Raw genomic sequence first — 21,271 nt, forward strand, 5'->3', positions numbered from 1 at the left:
GTGCTTTTAGTGAAGACAGTCACTAATTGGTTACTTGACAAACGTGGATTTCAACTTTCACTAGGTCAGCCGATTCCCACACAGGTGGCATGACGAGCAGGACAACTTACCACAAAAAATATAAATGCATTCCAGCTATTTTCTTGAACACACTATGGACATAGACCATATACCAATGAATGGATTTTACATCAATTTCTCATGTAACATTGCACCTTAGACAAAAATAAAACTGAAGTACAGCTATCTGGCAGGTATGTTAATGCACTGAAGGAGTTTCAAAGAAGAGTCATACTGCGTTCAAAACATTAATGCTGTTTCTTGCTCCGCAGATGCTGCAAAACCTGTTCAGTTTCTCCCAAACTTACTGAGTTTATTACAAATTTCTCACATCCACAGTATTGCAAGCAAGTACTTGTGAGCCTGATGTTCTGGTATTATGCTCCAGAAATTTCTATCAAATGCAGAGAATGCTGAGAAACTCAGCTCACAATCATTAGCGAAGTGCTGGAACCATCAACAGTGTCTTATCAAGCAAGATTTACTCAGAAATAACCTGTTCACTGATGTTCACTTTATGTCTCAACAGGAACATATAGCTCTTGACACTATCACAGCCTTAGTCCAAGCATGTAAAAAAAACTGAATGTTGAGAGAAACTAGAATGACTACGCATGATACCAAGACAGCATTTGACCAAACGTGATATCACAGGGACGTGGAGAAAGCAAAGTCAGTGGGAATCACAAGGAAAATTCTCCATTAGTTGGAGTCCTACACAGCACAAAGGGCAATGGTTGTGCTTGTTGGAGATCAGTCATCTCAGCTCCTGGGCATCTCTGTAATTGTTAGTCAGGTAGTGCCCTTAGTCCAACCACGGTCAATTGCTTCATTAATGACCTTGTCCCCATCATAAGATCAGAAGTGGGGATGTCCATCCCCAACAAGACTGAATCTCATCATCTCCCTTTTACATTCAATGCCTTTACCATCATTAATTCCTTGACTGTCAACATCCTGGGGGTAACATTGACTCGAAACTCAACTGGATCAGTAATGTAAATTGCTGTGGCTACAAATGTTTGTCCACCAACTACAAAACAGTGCTGGGGAGTGTGGTGGAATACTCTACATTTTTCTGGTTGAGTTCAGCTCCAACAATTCTCAAAATATTCAATAGCATTTAGTACAAAACAACTCACTTGATTTGTATCACATTCAACGCATCCAACTTAATTCCCTGCATCACCAATGCACAAGGACAACAGTGCATACTGTCCACAAGATGCACTGCAACAACTCATTAAAGCTTCTTCTAACAGCACCTTCCAAAACCCTAAGCTATAATTTAGGAAAGGGGCAGAAAATGTCTGGGAATGCCGTCAATTGCAGGTTCTAGTCCAAGCCACAGACCATCTTGACTTAAAACTGTATCTTCATTCTTTCACTATCACCTGATCCTGAAACTCTCTTATGAACAGCACTGTGTGTGTACCTATACATCATGGACTGTAGAGGTTCAAGAATCTGACTTACCACCATCTACTTAAGAGCATTTAAGAATGGGCCACTAATGCTAGCCTAGCCAGAGGCATCCCTATTCTGAGCAAAAATACATTTAAAAAATGCTTTCAAACTCTTTGTTGATCAGAATGTCAATCATGATTGATGCAAAGAGGTAAGGACATGCTGGCACAGTTGTCCATTGTTTGTTAGCTCTTGTTGCCTCCAGGTTTGTGCCACCTTGTCCTGCAAAAGAGAGGTATATGGTGAAATCTGACAGTGTGTGAAAGCTGGGACACATTAGGGTGAAGTTGTCAGCAGTGTTAATGGTGTGGAGGTGAATTGATGCATGTGAATGTAAAGAATGATCTGCAGCTCTTTGGTCAATGAGTGAACGGTATATGAACAGAGGGTAGTGGTTCTGCTGATGGGGCGTGACCTTTGAGGTTCCATTCACTCCTGTGCAATCATTGGACTTCTTGCAGAATTGCATCCAGGTCCTTGAGGAATAAATTGGCTGTAATGATGATCTGGTGCCACTGCCTTCTAAACTTCCGTCTGGGGAAGTCTCCTGACCCCTTGCAAATAGATGTCCCTGTGCCTTTTGACCAAGGTATCCGATGTAGCAACAGGATATCTCAGGCCTTGCACTTTCCCACATTGTGCTACAATTCAATGGTCTTCTTGTTTATGCTTTGTCAACTAGTTCTAGGATCTGCTCTAACCGGAATATATTTTCCCCCTAAGAGAGGTGATCTGACTTGAAATAGTGCATACTACCTTTAAGTGATGCCAAGCTCTTCATTTTTCTTTCCTTGCTGAGGGATGAATTCACAAAGCAACATAATTCGCATTAAGCTGAATACTACAATCATTTAAATAAGTAGGCAGCATGAGGTTTGCTTACTGCCTGCATTTGAAGCAACATATGCAATGGAATTGTGATCCCTGGATCCATTTTTGGATCTTACTGATTTTCACTGACTTACTTCCAAGCCAAAATCATGTTAAAAAATGCTTTACTTGCCATCCTGTGGGTTTGAACTGACAGACTACAATAGTCTTTTGAGGATTAATTGATTTTCAGAGTGAAACTCTTGACATGTAATATAGAACACATTTCCTGTTTCACTTTTACTGTAAGATCTTGCATCAGGAAATGACATTAACCACATATTTTGATATTCTAACAAAAAAATCCACTTGTGATAATCCATATTCATATTTGACCATCTTTATCTTCTTTTCTTTTGATTTTTCATGCTGTGTTGAAGCTCTAAGGAAACTTGTCAGTTCCAATCAATCTCAAGCCACTGCTCTGCCAGTTTTACACGCTTTCTTCAGTTAAACATAATACCATTGATCGATCCCTTCTAAATCCTTTAACTTGCTTTTTTCTTGTCAGCGCACAGGCATTGTAAGCAATCAGAAATGTGAGTATTGGATCAATAATCAAAGGTTTATGGACCATTATCTCCTTCTACTTTATTGAGGGTTAGAGTTATTTAACTGCTAGCCTTTTCAGCTCCTTGGCAATATTAATGATAGATATAATATAATTTAGTTTTCAAAGGTAGCTCAGATTCAAGCAGAAGTAAATTGATGTAACCTTTATGGAGGCAATGTAACTTCACGCATGTCAGTCTTAATGTGCATCAAAATTTCAATATAAGAAAAATTGACATTGAAGTACAAGCTTCAAATATTTTTGACACATTAATTGTTAGTTATTTAAATATATTATTTTAAGATGACAGACTCAATAGTCTTTTTACAATTGAATATGAAAAAATGTATTAACGACTTTATTATGCAAGGTATAATTTTGTTTCTGTAAGCTATTGAGTGCAAACTGATATGTGTATTCGTTTAGAAAAATGGTTTTTTGAATTTTCATTGAAATTCAGATTACAATTATGATACAACTATGGAGATGAATTTCTACAGCCTCCACATTTCTAGCAATCATGATTATGAAGATGATTATTTTGATTTCACAGAAGAATATGACAAAAAAGATTATGTTTATAGGATTTTTCTTTGGTGTAAAATTACACCTGAACCACATTTTGTTTCCGGACCCCTCTGAATGGCTCAAATGTTTCATTGAAATGTGATGCTTTGAGATTGTTACAAAAATTGGTCACAGACAATAGGTCAATTTTTTCGTGCATCTCTAATTATACATGCTGAAAAATGGACTGAGTATTACTACCTAAATCAATAGTAGAGAAAAAAAATCATCTTCCCAAATAATGTAAACTATTCAATGAGATATCCAAGGAAAAGTCCACATTCACAACACAATTAAGGCATTTACTTAATGCTAAATTTTATAGAAAAAGCATTTGTTTAAAATATTGTGCATCATTAACTTAATGCTTTACATGTTATCAGATTTTTTAAACAACTAAAATGCTGTCCTGGCATCATTGATTCAGTTGTAAGGATGACACATTTTTGTCTTTCTCTAATCTTGGAATAAACATAATTAGGCAAGATTCTAACTCCCTAAAACATGTTCACTAACAGCTTTAAAATCAAGCTTTTAAAGTTGACTAAAGGGAAAAATAAAATCAATTGAAAATAATAATCCCTCCAATACTGTCACAAACATTGCTCCTATATACACCCTTCTTGTTCAGAGGTGTTAACTTTTCCCAGTCATGAAAGCAAGGAAATACCACCAAAGCCCTCCATGGCTTGTGATACTGAGAATCAGGCAGCTGAAATAACTCCACAGAGGCTGGTATCCCAGCACCAACTCATCCATTATTTACACATGGTGAGTCCTTGACACTGATCCAGCTCCCTTGAGTCAAATCTCAGAGTGAGCAGAATATTTGACACTCCTGTTCTTATCTGTCAGCCAGGGCTCCATGATTGGACAGATTAACAGCTCCAATCAGGGAACTCCTATTCTTTGAGGTGAACCTGGCTGACTCCATTACAATCACTACAGAAGTGATACCCATTGCATTGCATCAAACTTAATTGTTTTTAAAATGTTAAATAATTTCCAGGAAGATACAATCTTAATGTATGTGATTAATTGTTAATTGTTTCTTTGGTAGGTTCAATATTAATCATTTGCGGCTGGATTTTCAAATGTCTGTGGTGTTGAGCAAAGGTCTTGGGAGTGCCTTGTAAAATTGCATTCCCAAAGGATAGCATTGATCCTGAAGCTTCCAGAATGTAATAAAATTTGCAATGGGAGGACAGGAGTCAGGGACCCAAACATCTCCAATTAGCTGCTTGTTAAGCCCATTGATGAACTCATTAACAGGCCTCAGAGGAGCTAATTTAAGTTTTCAATTGGGAAGCACAAGGAATAAACAAATGTCAGTGACAACTCAGGGTGTGAGACACCTGCTTGTGAATATTGAATGATTGGGATCCTGAATGGAATGTGATGCAGAAAAAAATTACTAAGAAGATCCTTGTGAATGAATCTTGGGCAGTTGAGGGAGCTGAAGTAGGAGCAAGCTTCTTTGAGGATGGACCATGTCATGAAGAGGTGCTTCAAAAGATGCATCCTCCTGACCAGTTGGAAACCAGAAGAGGATAGTGAGTGACTGTGTGAGGAGAAAGGCATTACCCAAGATGTCTGGGGTACCAGCTCCAAGTCAGCTAACCGCTGATGACACATGGTCTGTGGCATAGGTGATTGTACATCTCCAGGCAGCTAGTCTGTGACACTTATCTGTGTTCTATTTGTTCACAGGATATGTTTGGGCCAGCCTTTATTGCCCATCAATGGTTACCCTTGAACTGAGTGGCTGGCTATGCCATTTCAGAGGGTAGTTAAGATTCAAACACATTGTGATGGTTTCTTTACTCATTCACGGGATGAGGGCATCACTGGCTAGGCAGTATTTATTGCCCATCCCTAATTGCCCAGAGGGCACATTGCTGCATATCTGGAGTCACATGTAGGCCAGACCAGGCAAGGATGGCAGATTTGTTTCCTAAAGTACTTTAGTGAATCAGATAAGGCCCTTAATAACAAAAGACCTCTTGCCCCCATGGCAATTCTCGTCCTGTGGCCATCAAGGTTAGTTTGAATTTCTCTGCATATGAGCCATTCCAGAAATTTTCTGTGGTCCTGGGTTTCATCTTGTAGTTAAGTGGTCACCAGACTTACGGAGCCTCATGGATGCCCTATTATGGACTATGAAAGACAATATATATTTTGAGACATTCGGGCCACAGCAGGCAAATTGGGCATTGCTGTTTGTCATCACTCATGGCTTCCATCAGACGTAGGGAATCACTGATTGCACTCATGTAGCCATCAATGCACCAATGGACTAGCCATTCAAATTCTCAGACAGAAAAGGTTTCTACACACTGAATGTCGAACTGGTCTGCTAGCTCAGGAAGCAAGGTTTCCTGCAGGTTTAAGCCTGGTTCCCAGGCAACTGTGGTGGTGATTTTATCCTTTGCAGCAGCAGAAGCAGCATCTCTTTAGGGCAACGTCAAGATGAGAGGTGGTTCCAGATATCCATTTGGTACAGACACTGATACAGAAAATCTTTAAAGACAGAGCCTTTTCTTAATACAAATCTGTACTGGATAAACCAGCAACACCTTAATAATGTGCCTCTGTTGTCATTGACCTGTCAGTGGTGCCGCCTACCCCCCCCCCCCCCCTGCCAAATACAGCCTGCCAAGTTGTCTCTTATTGTCGTTATATGTTGCACTCTGTACGACATGATAATACAAAAAGGACTGGAGTGAAAGACCTGAAATATCACTCTTACAGGGAGGAGTACAGGGAGCAGGAAGAAACAGATGATGAGGAGGACAAAGGGAAAGCCAGCGAGCTGCCCATTGCCCTGGCTTTGAAGGATGTTTCCTGAGACATTCTCCATCCTTATGCAGCCTGCAGGGTGGTTTGGCCACAAATCCCCGTGCTAATCCAGCAATACTTCACTTGAATACTTCTCAATAGTATTATAGATGAATTTTTACCTCAAATTCCATGAGAAAGCAAGATAATTTAGCAATACACACATCTGATGAGGAGTCTTCATTGCCAGTGACTTCCACACCTTACAGAACATGGAACCACATCAGCTAAACCCCACCCCACTCTTAACCCTTATCTCAATTTTAACATTAAACTTCAATGATAAAACTGTCTTATTAATTCTATAATGCGGAGCCACAAGGCACTCCCTCTGTGACTGTGGATCAGATGGGGCAGCCTGTTCTGCTGTATCTGAGTCTTCTTATTCCCCATCATTGCAGTTGAAGCCACTGTCATAGGGTCCTAGGATGAGGCTGGTTCACTCTGAGGGGGTGGGTCCTCATCAGCCTCTTTGACTGCCTTAGCCTTTTATGCCACCCTTTCACTCCTGTTGAGGCTACCTGGCGCTATGTAGCTGGTATCCACTCCAAGCTTCTCTGTGCCAGTCAGTGACACTGAGCAGGAAATTCTATGGCAAGTCACAGTCTTTCTATGCATGTCAGCAAATTGCTTCTGCATCCACTGTGAATGGTGCTGCATATGACTCTCCAAAAAGGTTGGACGCTAACTCAATGGAGGAACTCATTCATTCCTATCCCTGTACTGTCACTGTGCACATACACTACATGGACACCATCAGTAACTGTCCGTGGCTCTGAAATGCCTCAGGAATCTTTGTCAATTGGGAATTCAAGATAATAAAATGTGAGGCTGGATGAACACAGCAGGCCCAGCAGCATCCCTGGAGCACAAAAGCTGACGTTTCGGGCCTAGACCCTTCATCAGAGAGGGGGATGGGGTGAGGGTTCTGGAATAAATAGGGAGAGAGGGGGAGGTGGACCGAAGATGGAGAGAAAAGAAGATAGGTGGAGAGGAGCGTATAGGTGGGGAGGTAGGGAGGGGATAGGTTAGTCCAGGGAAGACGCACAGGTCAAGGAGGTGGGATGAGGCTAGTAGGTAGGAGATGGAGGTGCGGCTTGGGGTGGGAGGATGGGATGGGTGAGAGAAAGAACAGGTTAGGGAGGCAGAGACAGGTTGGACTGGTTTTGGGATGCAGTGGGTGGAGGTGAAGAGCTGGGCTGGTTGTGTGGTGCAGTGGGGGGAGGGGACGAACTGGGCTGGTTTTGGGATGCGGTGGGGGAAGGGGAGATTTTGAAGCTGGTGAAGTCCACATTGATACCATTGGGCTGCAGGGTTCCCAAGCGGAATATGAGTTGCTGTTCCTGCAACCTTCAGGTGGCATCATTGTGGCAGTGCAGGAGGCCCATGATGGACATGTCATCTAAAGAATGGGAGGGGGAGTGGAAATGGTTTGCGACTGGGAGGTGCAGTTGTTTATTGCGAACCGAGCGGATGTGTTCTGCAAAGCGGTCCCCAAGCCTCCGCTTGGTTTCCCCAATGTAGAGGAAGCCACACCGGGTACAGTGGATGCAGTATACCACATTGGCAGATGTGCAGGTGAACCTCTGCTTAATATGGAAAATCATCTTGTGGCCTGGGATAGGGGTGAGGGAGGAGATGTAGGGGCAAGTGTAGCATTTCCTGTGGTTGCAGAGGAAGGTGCCGGGTGTGGTGGGGTTGGAGGGCAGTGTGGAGCGAACAAGGGAGTCACGGAGAGAGTTGTCTCTCCGGAAAGCAGACAAGGGTGTGGATGGAAAAATGTCTTGGGTGGTGGGGTCGGATTGTAGATGGCAGAAGTGTCGGAGGATTATGCGTTGTATCCGGAGGTTGGTGGGGTGGTGTGTGAGAACGAGGGGGATCCTCTTTGGGCGGTTGTGGCAGGGACGGAGTGTGAGGGATGTGTTGTGGGAAATGCGGGAGACGCGGTCAAGGTCGTTCTCGACCACTGTGGGGGGAAAGTTGCGGTCGTTGAAGAACTTGGACATCTGGGATGAGCGGGAGTGGAATGCCTCATCGTGGGAGCAGATGCGACGGAAGCGGAGGAATTGGGAATAGGGGATGGAATTTTTGCAGTAGGGTGGGTGGGAGGAGGTGTATTCTAGGTAGCTGTGGGAGTTGGTGGGCTTGAAATGGACATCAGTTACAAGCTGGTTGCCTGAGATGGAGACTGAGAGGTCCAGGAAGGTGAGGGATGTGCTGGAGATGGCTCAGGTGAACTGAAGGTTGGGGTGGAAGGTGTTGGTGAAGTGGATGAACTGTTTGAGCTCCTCTGGGGAGCAAGAGGCGGCGCCGATACAGTCATCAATGTAACGGAGGAAGAAGTGGGGTTTGGGGCCTGTGTAGGTGTGGAAGAGGGACTGTTCCACGTCACCTGTCTCTGATGATCTAGAAAGACCCTCCTTGTTTGTGGCACCCAAATAAATGATTCAAGCCTAGCTTTTTAGCAAGCTGATACTTATGTCAATGGTCATCTCATGAATTTCAAGTTAAACAAAGAGTAATTGTCACTATATTATCAGACCTGAGCCATGGTTAAGACAGCAATGCTCACATCTAGTAAAAGTGCAATTTCATGGTCCAACTAACACAACACTTGAGATTAAAAGTAGGCAACGAGCAGCTCTCCAATATTGGGAATGCTAACAAGTAGAAAACAAGTAGAGATACTTAACAATTAAGAATTCTCACACTTGAATAGAAATGCAAATCTTGACTTCAGTCTTCTTCAGATGGTGAAAGGTGTGAAAATAGTAAAGCTATGGAACAGCCAGTTAAAGATCGAGAAACAATCATTCAAAGGAAAACTGGTAGATTTCATAGGGATCTCTAAATTCATATTGGAACCCACATAGAAAGCTGAATCCATCATGGTTATCTATGCTGGCATAAAAAAAATGTTTCATTTTGCCAATGAAACTAGGAACATGTGATTATACTGGTCTGACACAGTGTTTTCCTTTGGCAACACTGCAACATGAAAGAGAGTTTAGATTGCAAAGGGTGTGGGAAAACACAAGTTTAATTCACACATGAGTTAGCCCATGAGCAGCGTGCTTCACTTGAGCCAAACGATGAATCTATAACTGATATGACTCAGAATAAAACACAGATTGGAGAACTAACAGTTACGACAGATTCAACTCCAATATTAGATGCCCAGCTGGCTCAAAAAAGGCAAGTTTAAGCAAAGTGTTTCGGTTCTTATCATTCCCAGTGACTGTATTGGGCAGCACAGTAGCTCAATGGTTAGCATTGGAAATGCAGGGTTGTAGGGGTAGGGTATGAGGGTGAGTCTGATTGGGATGGTCTTCAGAGAGTCAGTGTGGACTCAATGGGTTGAATGGCCTGTTTCTACACTCCAGGGATTCTATGTCACAGAGATCAGGCTATATAAAAAGCAAATCTCAAAATACAGAAATGAGGAAGGGAATATGTTGGCTCACCATTGCTAAGGGAAAATGAGAAAGTCCAAATCAGTCAACAAGTTGAACTGAAGAGTTTACATAGTTCAGCCCATGTCTACAGGTTGATTGAAAGTAAAATTCCACTGGCACACATTGAAGATGTGATGTATACAACTCCATGGAAGCCACCAGTGAGAAGGGAAACCAATAACCAATTACTCGATCTAATGAAATGAAGAAATTGCCAATATTAAAGATTCAGGATTGCTAAATCATGGCGGCCACTTGCTTTTTAAAAGGGCCCCTTCATTCATATGTTCGGTCTCCAGGCCACTCCCAGTGCCATTAACTGTGTACTGAACAGATGCTGGGCTAATTTGGAATTTCGAATTTAACAGTGATGGCATATTACAGGCACTGATGCAGCACACACTGAGATTCTGGAAATGTTCTGGGTATTAGCTTCCCAAATCCAAATTGAAAATCCAGCCCTTGCTATCAGGTTAATGATCAGTTTTGGACTTCCAACCTCTGATTTTATTATCTGGGACCTTTCATATCCTGAAATTGTTTTTATCAAGGAAAATGCACTGATTTAACATGGCTGCTTAGGTCACCTGATGAGCTTGTGCCACATTCATGAAACCATCAATAAACAAGAACCTACCTGAGCTAAAATGAATGTATCATTAAAATCACTGAAACAGTCTATATTTCCTGTTTGAGTTATACCTTCTTGGAAGTTTTGCAAAATAGCCTGAAATTATCCAGCTTTGGGACACGAGAAATGAAACCATGCATGGCATATACAAAAGAAACATATTTCATCTAACAGCTTTCATGCAGAAAACTAAATGATTTTGAACAACTTGAGTGGAGGTTTTGTTCACTCTTCCCTGTTTCTCTTAGCTTCTTGAGAAACAATGCCCAATGATAAACCAAGGTAGACAAACATCTGTTCACCAAGATTTCAAGGATATCTAAACATTTTACCATGCCTGACAGTACAGCACATCAATGAAACAAAGTGGCTCTCAGATTAAAAGCTAATGTTACAAAGACTCTTATGAACTTTTTCAACTACATTTCTTATTGTTGTACAACATGCACTCAACCTGATACCCATGGTTTGCCTGGATGCTTGATAGGGACATAAGAAAATAGGAGCAAGAATAGACCATTCAGCCAATCCATTCTGCCCTGCCACTCAATTCAACCATGGCTGATTGAATATTTAAATTCCTTTCATCCGGCCTACCCCCATAATCCTGTACACCATTGGCAATCAGAATGTATTAATCTCTTACCTTAAAAATACTCAAGAGACTGAACTTCCATAGCCCTCTATGATACAGAATTTTGGATGTTCACAATCCTCCAAGTAAACAAAATTAATTTTCAACTTGGATGTAAGTGGCATCTCCCTAATCTCTAAATTGTGCCCCTTGGATTCTAGACTCCTTAACCAGGGGAAAAGCCTTACCTGCAACTGTCCTTTTAAATAATTTGTAAGCTTCAATGAGATCACCAGCTCTCTTTCTGTGAAGCTCTAATGAATACAGGCCCAATTTGCCCAAACTTTCTTCATAGGACAGTCTGGCCATCCCAGGAACGTGTCTGATGAACATCAGTAGAACTCCCTCAATGATAATGATATCTTTGCAAAGATAAGGAGATCAAAGCCACATACAATACTCTAATTACGGTCTAACCAAGCTTCTTTATAATTCATATTGTATTTTGTTATTTTGCTCAGGGTTAGTAAGTAACAAACATGTTTTTCTTTCACTCAAGAAACATTGAATTTCACCTTTTCATTTTGTTCCAGCAAGCGAAATTTTAGCTGATGTAACATAACTGCCTCCTGAAAAGAATTAAAAATCTTTGCTGAGGCCAAGTGGTGGTGCGATTAAAAGAAGGGAACCCACTCACCTCTCCTCACTTAATCAGAACAGTGTCAAATTTTCATCAAAATTCTTGTGTGAAGTGCATTGGGATGCCCTGTTACTTTAAAGGAACAATATGCATACAAATTATTTTGTTGTATTTGAATTACTTGTATAATGATATTGTAATTATCAATAAGTTATAAAAAAAAGTTTAATAAGATATGAAATTTTGATTGTGTGAGTGCAATTCCTCGGAAACGGGATCCGTGAAGCATCCAAGGAGAAATGTCATTTCCTGTAGAATTCCTTCCTAAATGTAGATCTAGACCACCTTGGACTTCAGGAGAAGCTTGCCAAACAGAATTTATTATACTTTTCAGTGCTATATGCTGCTGCAATTTGAACTGATAGCTTCAGCTACTGTCACAGATAATATGAACAGTGATTAACATGGGTAAACAGTGATTAAGGTGAAAGAGTGGGGCTGTATAGCTAAGTGAGTGTGAGCTATGCTCGATAGGTGCAGTGAGCAGCATGACTTTGTGGCTGCTGTGTGTTTATGTTTCTAATGAAGGTGCATAGCAGCTTTTCAATTGGCACAAGCATCAGGGATGCTAGACTCTTGTCGGATATCTAGTGAGTTGCGAGTTGTTCCTGGAATGGTGAGTAGTAGAATGTAACAACAGATTACAAGGTGTAGAGCTGGATGAACACAGCAGGCCAAGCAGCATCAAAGGAACAGGAAAGCTGATGTTTCGGGTCTCGACCCTTCTTCAGATGCTGCTTGGCCTGCTGTGTTCATCCAGCTCTACACCTTGTTATCTCAGATCCTCCAGCAACTGCAGTTCCTACTATCCCTGAAACAATATAACTACAGTTAGGCGAGAGGGGTGCCATAAGGGTGGGTAGGTAGTTGATGGGACAAGTTCAGTAAGATGTAGTGAAAAATCTTGCTCGACCTCAGGGAGAAAGCCTCCAAGAATCTCAGCCAAACAAAAACAAATTTCAGCCATTGATATTAGTTTCATTTTTCAAGTTGTTCTGTTGAGCTTGGTGTGGAGGAGTCTGGAGGGCTTTTTGCTTATATACATTGTGATGAGGACTTTCAGATTCTAAATTGAAGATATGGGAGTCACACAAGCATAGCAAAGAAAGCTGGGCTAATGTCCAGCAACAAATGGCCAGAGAAATAATTGTAAAATGTTGACGGTCCAGCACAAACTTCCATAGAAGCTCACTCGTCAAATCCTGCAAACTGGAGAAAGACCCAACAGTGCATTAAGGGTGGCATGGTGGCTCAGTGGTTAGCATTGCTGCCTTATAGTGCCAGGGACCCAGGTTTGAATCCATCTTCAGGTGAATATCTGTGTGGAGTTGTGCATTTTCCTTGTTGCTGCATGGGCTTCCTTCAGGTGCTCCAGTTCCCTCCCACAATTCAGTGATGCCTGGATTAGGTGGATTAGCCATGGAAAATGTGGGGATAGAGTTTGGGTTTGGGTGGGATGCTCTTTGAAGATTTGGATTGGCTGAATGGCCTGCTTCCACGCTGTAGAGGTTCTATGATCTTCCTTGTTTTCTTTTAACATCAGCAGGGACATAACAGTGCCTTTCTGATATCAGTTACATTGTGGCACTGTAAAATATCTGGGAACAGACCATATCTTTAACCTCTAAGTTAGGTAACAATCAGCACGTTGAAGGAGGCCAGGCAAGTTTTAATGGGCCAGAGTGCCTTCAATGGGAAAGAGTATGTGCTCATTGCTGACTTGGAGAAAGCTTAGCTGAGAAAGCTAAAGATCCCTGGTAAGATTTTTAACTGTCTTACTGTGCAGTTGTTTGTAATGTTACTTAATTTCCACCATAAAGCAATTGCAATGTTATCAAACTGTCTAAAAATACAATTGCGTTAACTAACTCCCACAGACAGACAATCATGAATCACTGAGGTGGCATGGCAGCTCAGAGGTTAACTCTACTGCCTCACAGCACCATGGGACCTTGGTTCAATTCCAACCTTGGGTGACTGCTTGTGAAGGTTTTCTTTCACAGTAAAAAGAGGCAGAGGTTAGGTGGATTGGCTATGCTAAATTGCCCCTGGCGTTCAGGATGGGAAACATAAGGATAGGGTAAAGGGTGGTTCTGGGTGGGATGCTCTTCCGAGGGCTGGTGTGGATTCAAGTGGCCTGCTTCCACAGTGTAGGGATTCTATGAAATGAAAAATGATCAAACGTTATTTAAAAACTTTGCATTTAGAAAAATAAAAAAATGGGACAGACATTTAACAGAAGCTGAAGTATTCTGAAAATGTTTTTCTTATAAAAAGTAGTTTAAAAATTCAGTTTAAAAGATAAATTGAACATTCTAGAGATATTTAATAGCAACCCTCAGTATCACATTTCCTATTCCTTGGCCAGATCTGTTGTGTAACAATAGTTATTACTCCGATCACTTTTAAAAACGCAAATATCTCAATAATAAGATGTAACTTCATCATAGAATCCCTGCAATGCAGACAGTTCCATTCAGCCCATCAAATCTGTACTGACTTTCTGAAGATATTCTGCCCATACCCAGACTGCCCCACCCTATCTCCATAAACCTGCATTTTCCATGGCTAATCCACCTAGCCTGCACATCCCTGGACACTATGGGCAATTTAGCATGGCCAATCCACCCAACCTGTACATCTTTGGATTGTCATGGGAAACCCAAGCACGTGAAGGAAATCTGCATGGACACAGAGAGAGCATGTAAATGTCACACAGGTAGTTATCCAAAGCTGAAATCAAACCCGGGTCCCTGGCACTGTGAGGCAGCAGTGTTAATCCCTGTCCCACCATATCACCCGTTAAATGGGCTTTCAAACAGCAATGTGAGAGTGTAAAAGTGGAGGTTCTGTCACAGCAACTGATTTCCATGATTGTGGATTCTGACGGTGAGGTGTCCTCATAATGAATAGCTGACTGCAATTTGCACTTTAATCTGCCAATGTGCTAAGCTCTGAAGGTGCAGTCAGTTTCAGGTGAGTAATTGCAGCAAAGGCTGACAGTTCACTATCAAACCTCCTAGCATTTGGAAACAAACATGCTGCATCAAACATTTGCAGTCTAAAAGTTATAGGTGTATTCTGATTTAAATTAAATTAAGGTGTCAATCTCTTTTGCTGTACCCAAGCTAATAATTTATAGTGAAATTTCTAAATAAGAAAATGGCTCACGAACAGGCAAATATTTACCTTCTCTATTTCTCCGAAACTTATTTTTCTATGTTGCTTCTTTATTGTTTTAATCCAAAATTCCTAGTTAAAATATACTTGCAGCTAATTCTGCAGTTTAAATTAAACATAAAGTCAGCTCCTGAATGTTCCTTAAATAAACAAAGCAGGCTGAAGTAAATTCTGATCTGCAGTGTATGTAGGATCTCCTCTATTTATGATCCTAAAGTGCATTCTCTGACTGAAACATCATTTTATGACTCCTGTGGAAATCTTTCAAATACAGGGCTATCTGAGAATACAGGCTCTTTATAAAATAAAATAATTTAAACATTTGGCACAGCTTGCAACCATTTCAGTCACTTTATCAGTCTCTTGTAAATAATAGAACAACTTCCTGTGCAATTTGTGGATAAACTTGTTCTGTCACATGAACTGTACAGAATGTAGTGTGCTACTGTATGATGCATTGACCATCTGTTTCCAGTTGGCACTGCTGTACAGAATTCTGGGAGTAATTATCATGGACTACAGAGGTCATCACTCTGTAATGACCACAATCCATGGAAGACTCGGATTGAAATGTGCAGTAGAAACTCAACAGTCATTAAGTCTCTTGGTTAGTCCTGATAGTGGCTATTCCAGATTAGTCCCCCTGCTTATGGAAATAATACAGGCAATTTAAAAATATCCAGAGAGAAATTTATCATGAAATATAAAATATCCAATTGCCCACTATTTTTATGTGGTTCAGTCAGCTAGACTTTTAAATATCTACTGAGTTCTATCAATTGATTTTATTTAGTACAGTAACAGAAAAACAATCATGTTTCCTAAAAAGATATTTCAATATAACAGATATACTACTTATTGTTAAAATGAATATGACCAAGTTATCACACTTCATATTCTACATTAGAACCACAGGAATCTGCAAAGCTCAAGGAATTGGTAATTTGCAATGAGAACAAGACAAAAATTTATATAGATGATCCATAGCATTGGAAATGAGGAATCAAACCAAATATAAGTGAGACAAGAATACAGCGAAGAATATTTGGTCAGAGTTCACAAATGCAATTCTCAGCCCGATTTTGTAATATTATGTTTTATTCCTGCTTTTATTTCCTATTTTATATTTTATGTCCATAAGAACTGCCAGAAAAAATGGTAGAATTAGAAAAAAAACACTTTAAAAGAAACAGGACTTTCAAGAAAGGGTAAGAGAATGCGATAAGTTGAGTTTCTCTTGCAGAAATCTAGCACAGACATTGCTATGATCATGGCGGATTTTATTGCAAGACGAGTTATTATGGAAACACAGCGGCAGAATGATCAGGACTGGGAACTAAACATATCAGGTTATTAGGTTTACAGGAAGGATAGTGAAAACAGCAGAGGGTGTGAAGTAGCATTAGTAATTAGAAACAAAATCACTTCTATGATGAGGGAGTATATAATGGTGGGAAAACACCCAAAGGGTAGAAGTAAGGAACAGTAAAGGAACTAAAACCACAATAGGATCCATGTATTGATCACCTGATAGCAGCTCAAAAGTACTAGACTGTATAAGTGCCGAAAATAGACAACTCTGTGGCAAAAGTATTTATGGTGTAAATGGTAGGATTCTAATCTTAACATAGACTGGGGGAGTCATTCAAGCGCCTGCCAGAAAGAATACAAATTTCTAGAGTATGTGTTTCCTGCAGTGATATGGATGTGATAAGGGGATAGGCAATATTGGATTTAGTAATGAACAATGAGCTTGCTTTAATTAGTGACCTAATTATTTGTGAGCATTTGTCAAATAGTGATCATAACGTGATTGAGTTTCATGGAGTGTTTGTAAGAGTTAAGCAAGGATTAGATTCTTGAATTTTGGATGTAAGTAAGGCAGACTTTAATGAGATGAATCTGGGATTGTCCCCCCAACAATAAACTGGGAAGCTCTGCTAATAGGTAACAGTGAAGGGTCTTCAAAGAAACATATAATGCTTTTCAGAAGCAGTTTGTACTCAGGAGAGGGAAAAACTCCACCTCACACAAAAAAAAGCAATAGACATGGAGGTAAGGAACAGCATAAAATGAAAAGAAAGGGCTTATGAAAATGCAGAAAACAATACACATCTCACAGAATGAAACAATACAAAGACCAACAAAGGGCCACAAAGCAGCTTATAAGAACAATTAAAAAGTATGATGAAAGGAAACTTGTAAAGGATAATGGCTTGTTAAGAGTACTATTTTAAAAAGTCAGATATTGTTAAGTACTATTGGCCCAGTGAAGGCTGAGAGTGGGCATATTGTCAATGATTATGGGGAAATGACAGACACGTTGAATGATTATTTTGTTTCAGTATTCACAGTAGAAAAGAACAATAGCTTGCCGGGAGTCCCAAAGAATTTAACAGAGGGTGAAAGACAGGCTTTAAGTAAAATTTGCTTAAATAAATGATCATGGATTTATGAAGGGTAGGTCATGCCTGACAAATCTGATCGAGTTTTTTGACAAGGTGATATGGATGGCGAAGGGAGATAAGTTGATTGATGCAGTTTGTTTGGGCTTACAGAAGGCTTTTGATGAAGTCCCACACAAGGGATGGTTTGCTAATGAGGAAGCCCATGAACCTGAGAGCAAATTACTGTCATGGATAGGAAATTGTTGAGTTGCAGGAAAGAGAGAGTTAGAATAATGGGTAAATACTCAAATTAGCAAGATGTGACAAGTAGTGTCGTGTAGGGATCATGCATTATCCGATTTGATCTTAATTATTCACAATATTCACTAACAATTTTAAAAATGGCATAAAAAGTCAAGCATCCAACTTTGCTGACAATGTAAAACTGGGTGCATTGTAATGTTGATGACAGTATTAGTTTACACCAGCACATTCATAGATTAGGTGAATAGGCAAAACTGTGGCAAATAGATTTTAATATAAGCAAATGAGAGATGATCTATCTCAGACTGGAAAAAAGACAGATTGAGGTAATTTTTAGAAGGCACAAAGTTAAATACAGTAAATAGCTAATGTAGGAACCAAAACAAAGTTGCTGGAAAAGCTCAGCAGGTCTGGCAGCACCTGTGAAGGAGAAAACAGAGTTAGCATTTCGGGTTCAGTGACCCTTCCTCAGAACTGATGGTGGCTGGGCAAAAGTCAGTTTATATGTAGAAAATAGGGAGGTGGGTGGGGAGGGAGTAAACGATAGGGTAGAGCCCAAAGAGAGAGAAAAACAGTTGGACAGACAAAGGAGTTGTCAAAGATCAGGCTGGGAGGGTGAGTAGTTGTTCATGGGGACTGTTAGTGACTAAAAACAGGGGGTGTGTAGTGGCAGGCTATGTGATAACAAGGCCTGGTGTATGGGGTAGGGGGCTGGGACATCGGAGAGTTTAGGGCCTAAAATTATTGAGTCTGGAGGGCTGTAGGGTCCCCAAGTGGAAAATGAGGTGTTGTTCCTCCAGCTTGTGTTGGGCTTCACTGGAACACTGTAGCAAGCCGGAGACAGAGATGTTGGCCAGACAGCAGGGTGGTGCATTGAAGTGGCAAGTAACAGATAGTTCAGGGTCTTTTTTGTGAGCAGAACGCAGATATTCTGTGAAGCGGTCGCCAAGTCGACGCATCATTTCCCCAATGTAGAGGAGACCACGTTGTGAGCAGCGAATGCAATAGACAAGATTCTTGGAAGTGCAGGTGAAGTGTTGCTTTACCTGGAAGGTATGTTTGGACCCTTGGATACTTGCAGGGGAGGAGGTAAATGGGCAGGTGCTGCACTTTCACCGGTTACAGGGGGAGGTGCCCTTGGGCTGTGGGGAGGTGTTGGGGGTGAAGGAAGTCAGACCAGGGTGTCCTGGAGGGAATGGTCCCTGTGGAAGGCGGACAAGGGAGGCAAGGGGAACATGTGTCTGGTGGTGGCATCTTGCTGGAGGTGGCAGAAATGGCGTCTGATGATCTTCTGGATGTGGACACTGGTGGGATGGTAAATGAGGATAAGGGGGACCCTATCGCTGTTGCGGGAAGGAAGAGAGGGGTGAGGGCAGAAGTGCGGAAGATGGGTTGGGCCCGATTGAAGGCCCTGTCAACAATGGAGCTGGGGAATCCTCGGTTGAGGAAGAATGTGGACATTTTGGAGGCTCCTTTGTTGAAGTTGGCCTCATCTGAAAATATACGACGGAGATGGAGGAAATGAGAAAATGGAAGGATCTTTAGGGCAAATAGAGTGTGAGGATGTATAGTCCAGGTAGCTGTGTGAGTCAGTGGGTTTCAAGCTGGAGTCAAGCTGGAGGAACAAACACCTCATTTTCCGCATGGGGACCCTACAGCCCTCCAGATTCAATATTGAGTTTAATCATTTTAGGGCCTAAACTCTCCGATGTCCCAGCCCCCTACCCCATACACCAGGCCTTGTTATCACATAGCCTGCCACTACACACCCCCTGTTTTTAGTCACTAACAGTCCCCATGAACAACTACTCACCCTCCCAGCCTGATCTTTGGCAACTCCTTTGTCTGTCCAACTGTTTTTCTCTCTCTTTGGGCTCTACCCTATCGTTTACTCCCTCCCCACCCACCTCCCTATTTTCTGCATATAAACTGACTTTTGCCCAGCCACTAACAGTTCTGAGGAAGGGTCACCGGACCCGAAACCCAGCAAATTTGTTTTTGATCTTGATTTACAGCATTCGCAGTTCTTTTTGGTTTTTAAATAGACATTGCAATTTGGCAATAGGGTATGTAGCTGTTTAAAATGTTACAACCTGATGCAGAAAATAGTTAAGAAGGCTAATGGAACTCAGGCCTTCATATCTAAAAGCCAGTAGAAGGGTGGAGACATTATGTATAAAACCCTAGTTAGACCCCACTTAGTTAATATGCACAGATCTGGGCATCATATCTTAGGAAGGTTGTTTTTGCCCTGCAGGTATTTCAGTGCAGGTTTACAAGGATAATAAAATGTGAGGCTGGATGAACACAGCAGGCCAAGCAGCATCTCAGGAGCACAAAAGCTTTTGTGCTCCTGAGATGCTGCTTGGCCTGCTGTGTTCATCCAGCCTCACATTTTATTATCTTGGAATCTCCAGCATCTGCAGTTCCCATTATCTCTGATACTATTTTACAAGGATAATGCCTGGATTTCAGGGGCTAAACTATAAGGAGAGATTAGTCAACCTAGGCCTTTATTCTCTAAAATTTAGAACGTTAAGTGGTGATCTAATTGAAGTTTTCAGGATGTTAACAGGGAAGGACATGATAGATAAAATTAAATTATTTTCACTGGTTGAAGATTCTAGAAGTTATTCTAGCTTCCAGCATAGTAAAAAATTAGGGCCAGGCCACTCAAGAGAGATGCTAGAAAGCAGTCCGACCTGCAAAGAGTAATGAAGGTTTGGAATTCGCTTTCTCAAATGGTGTTTGATATTAATTCAATTGTGAATTTAAATCTGAGATAGATGAATTATTGTTAAGCAAGGATATCAAGAAATATGAGACCAAGGCTCATATAGAGTTAGATCACAGATCAGTAAGATCTTATTGAGTGACAGAACAGGCTGATGGGGCTGAATGGCCTGCTCCTGTTCCTATGTTCCTGTATGTTTCTCTAAGTCAGACCATTGATTGAAATCTGATTTGATAGATCATCTTTTTTTTGTCTTTGGTTGAAAAGGAACACACGATGCTGTAGATTCACTTTTAAATATAGAACAGAAGTTTACTGCATAAAATACATGAAAAGAAAATAGAATACAGCAAATTATTTACATATAGTACCTGTTTAAAAGATATTGAAACACATGGTTAAAAATACAATCCCATTAATCCAACAGCATTTCATTACATTATATTCTGCAAGGTGGCACAGTGACGTAGTGATCAGCAGCTCTAGTGACCTGGGTTTAATTCTAGCCTTGACCCTGTGGAGTTTGCATGTTTTTCCTCATGTCTGTGGGTTTCCTTCAGGTGGTCTGGTTTCCTAACACAGTTCAAAGATTCGCAAGTTAGGCTGATTGGCCATGCAAAATTGCCCTGTTGTGTCCAACCATTTGCATGCTAAGTAGGTTAGCTATGATAAATGTGCAGTTGCGGAGATAAGAGTAGGTCTGAGTAGGATGTTCTTTAGAGGCTGGTGCAGACTTGATGGGCTGAATGGCTTCTGTCTGCATTGGAAGGAATCTATGATTCTACTCAGACTCCACGAAAAATTCCCTTCTGTATCCCACAATGTTTCACTCAGCTGAGGCTTCAGTTCCTGATCATGAGAATTTGCTAACCTCTTACTTGTGAGATTAGACTTTCTCTGCCTCATATAACTCCTTTCGTGTTTTAACACCCAGATGCCTTTTACTTTAGGGTTGTAATTTTTAAACTAAACCAATACTAAGCAGCCTCTT

Source organism: Stegostoma tigrinum, chromosome 1 (assembly GCF_030684315.1).
Source record: "Stegostoma tigrinum isolate sSteTig4 chromosome 1, sSteTig4.hap1, whole genome shotgun sequence".
In the NCBI taxonomy this organism is placed as follows: domain Eukaryota; kingdom Metazoa; phylum Chordata; class Chondrichthyes; order Orectolobiformes; family Stegostomatidae; genus Stegostoma; species Stegostoma tigrinum.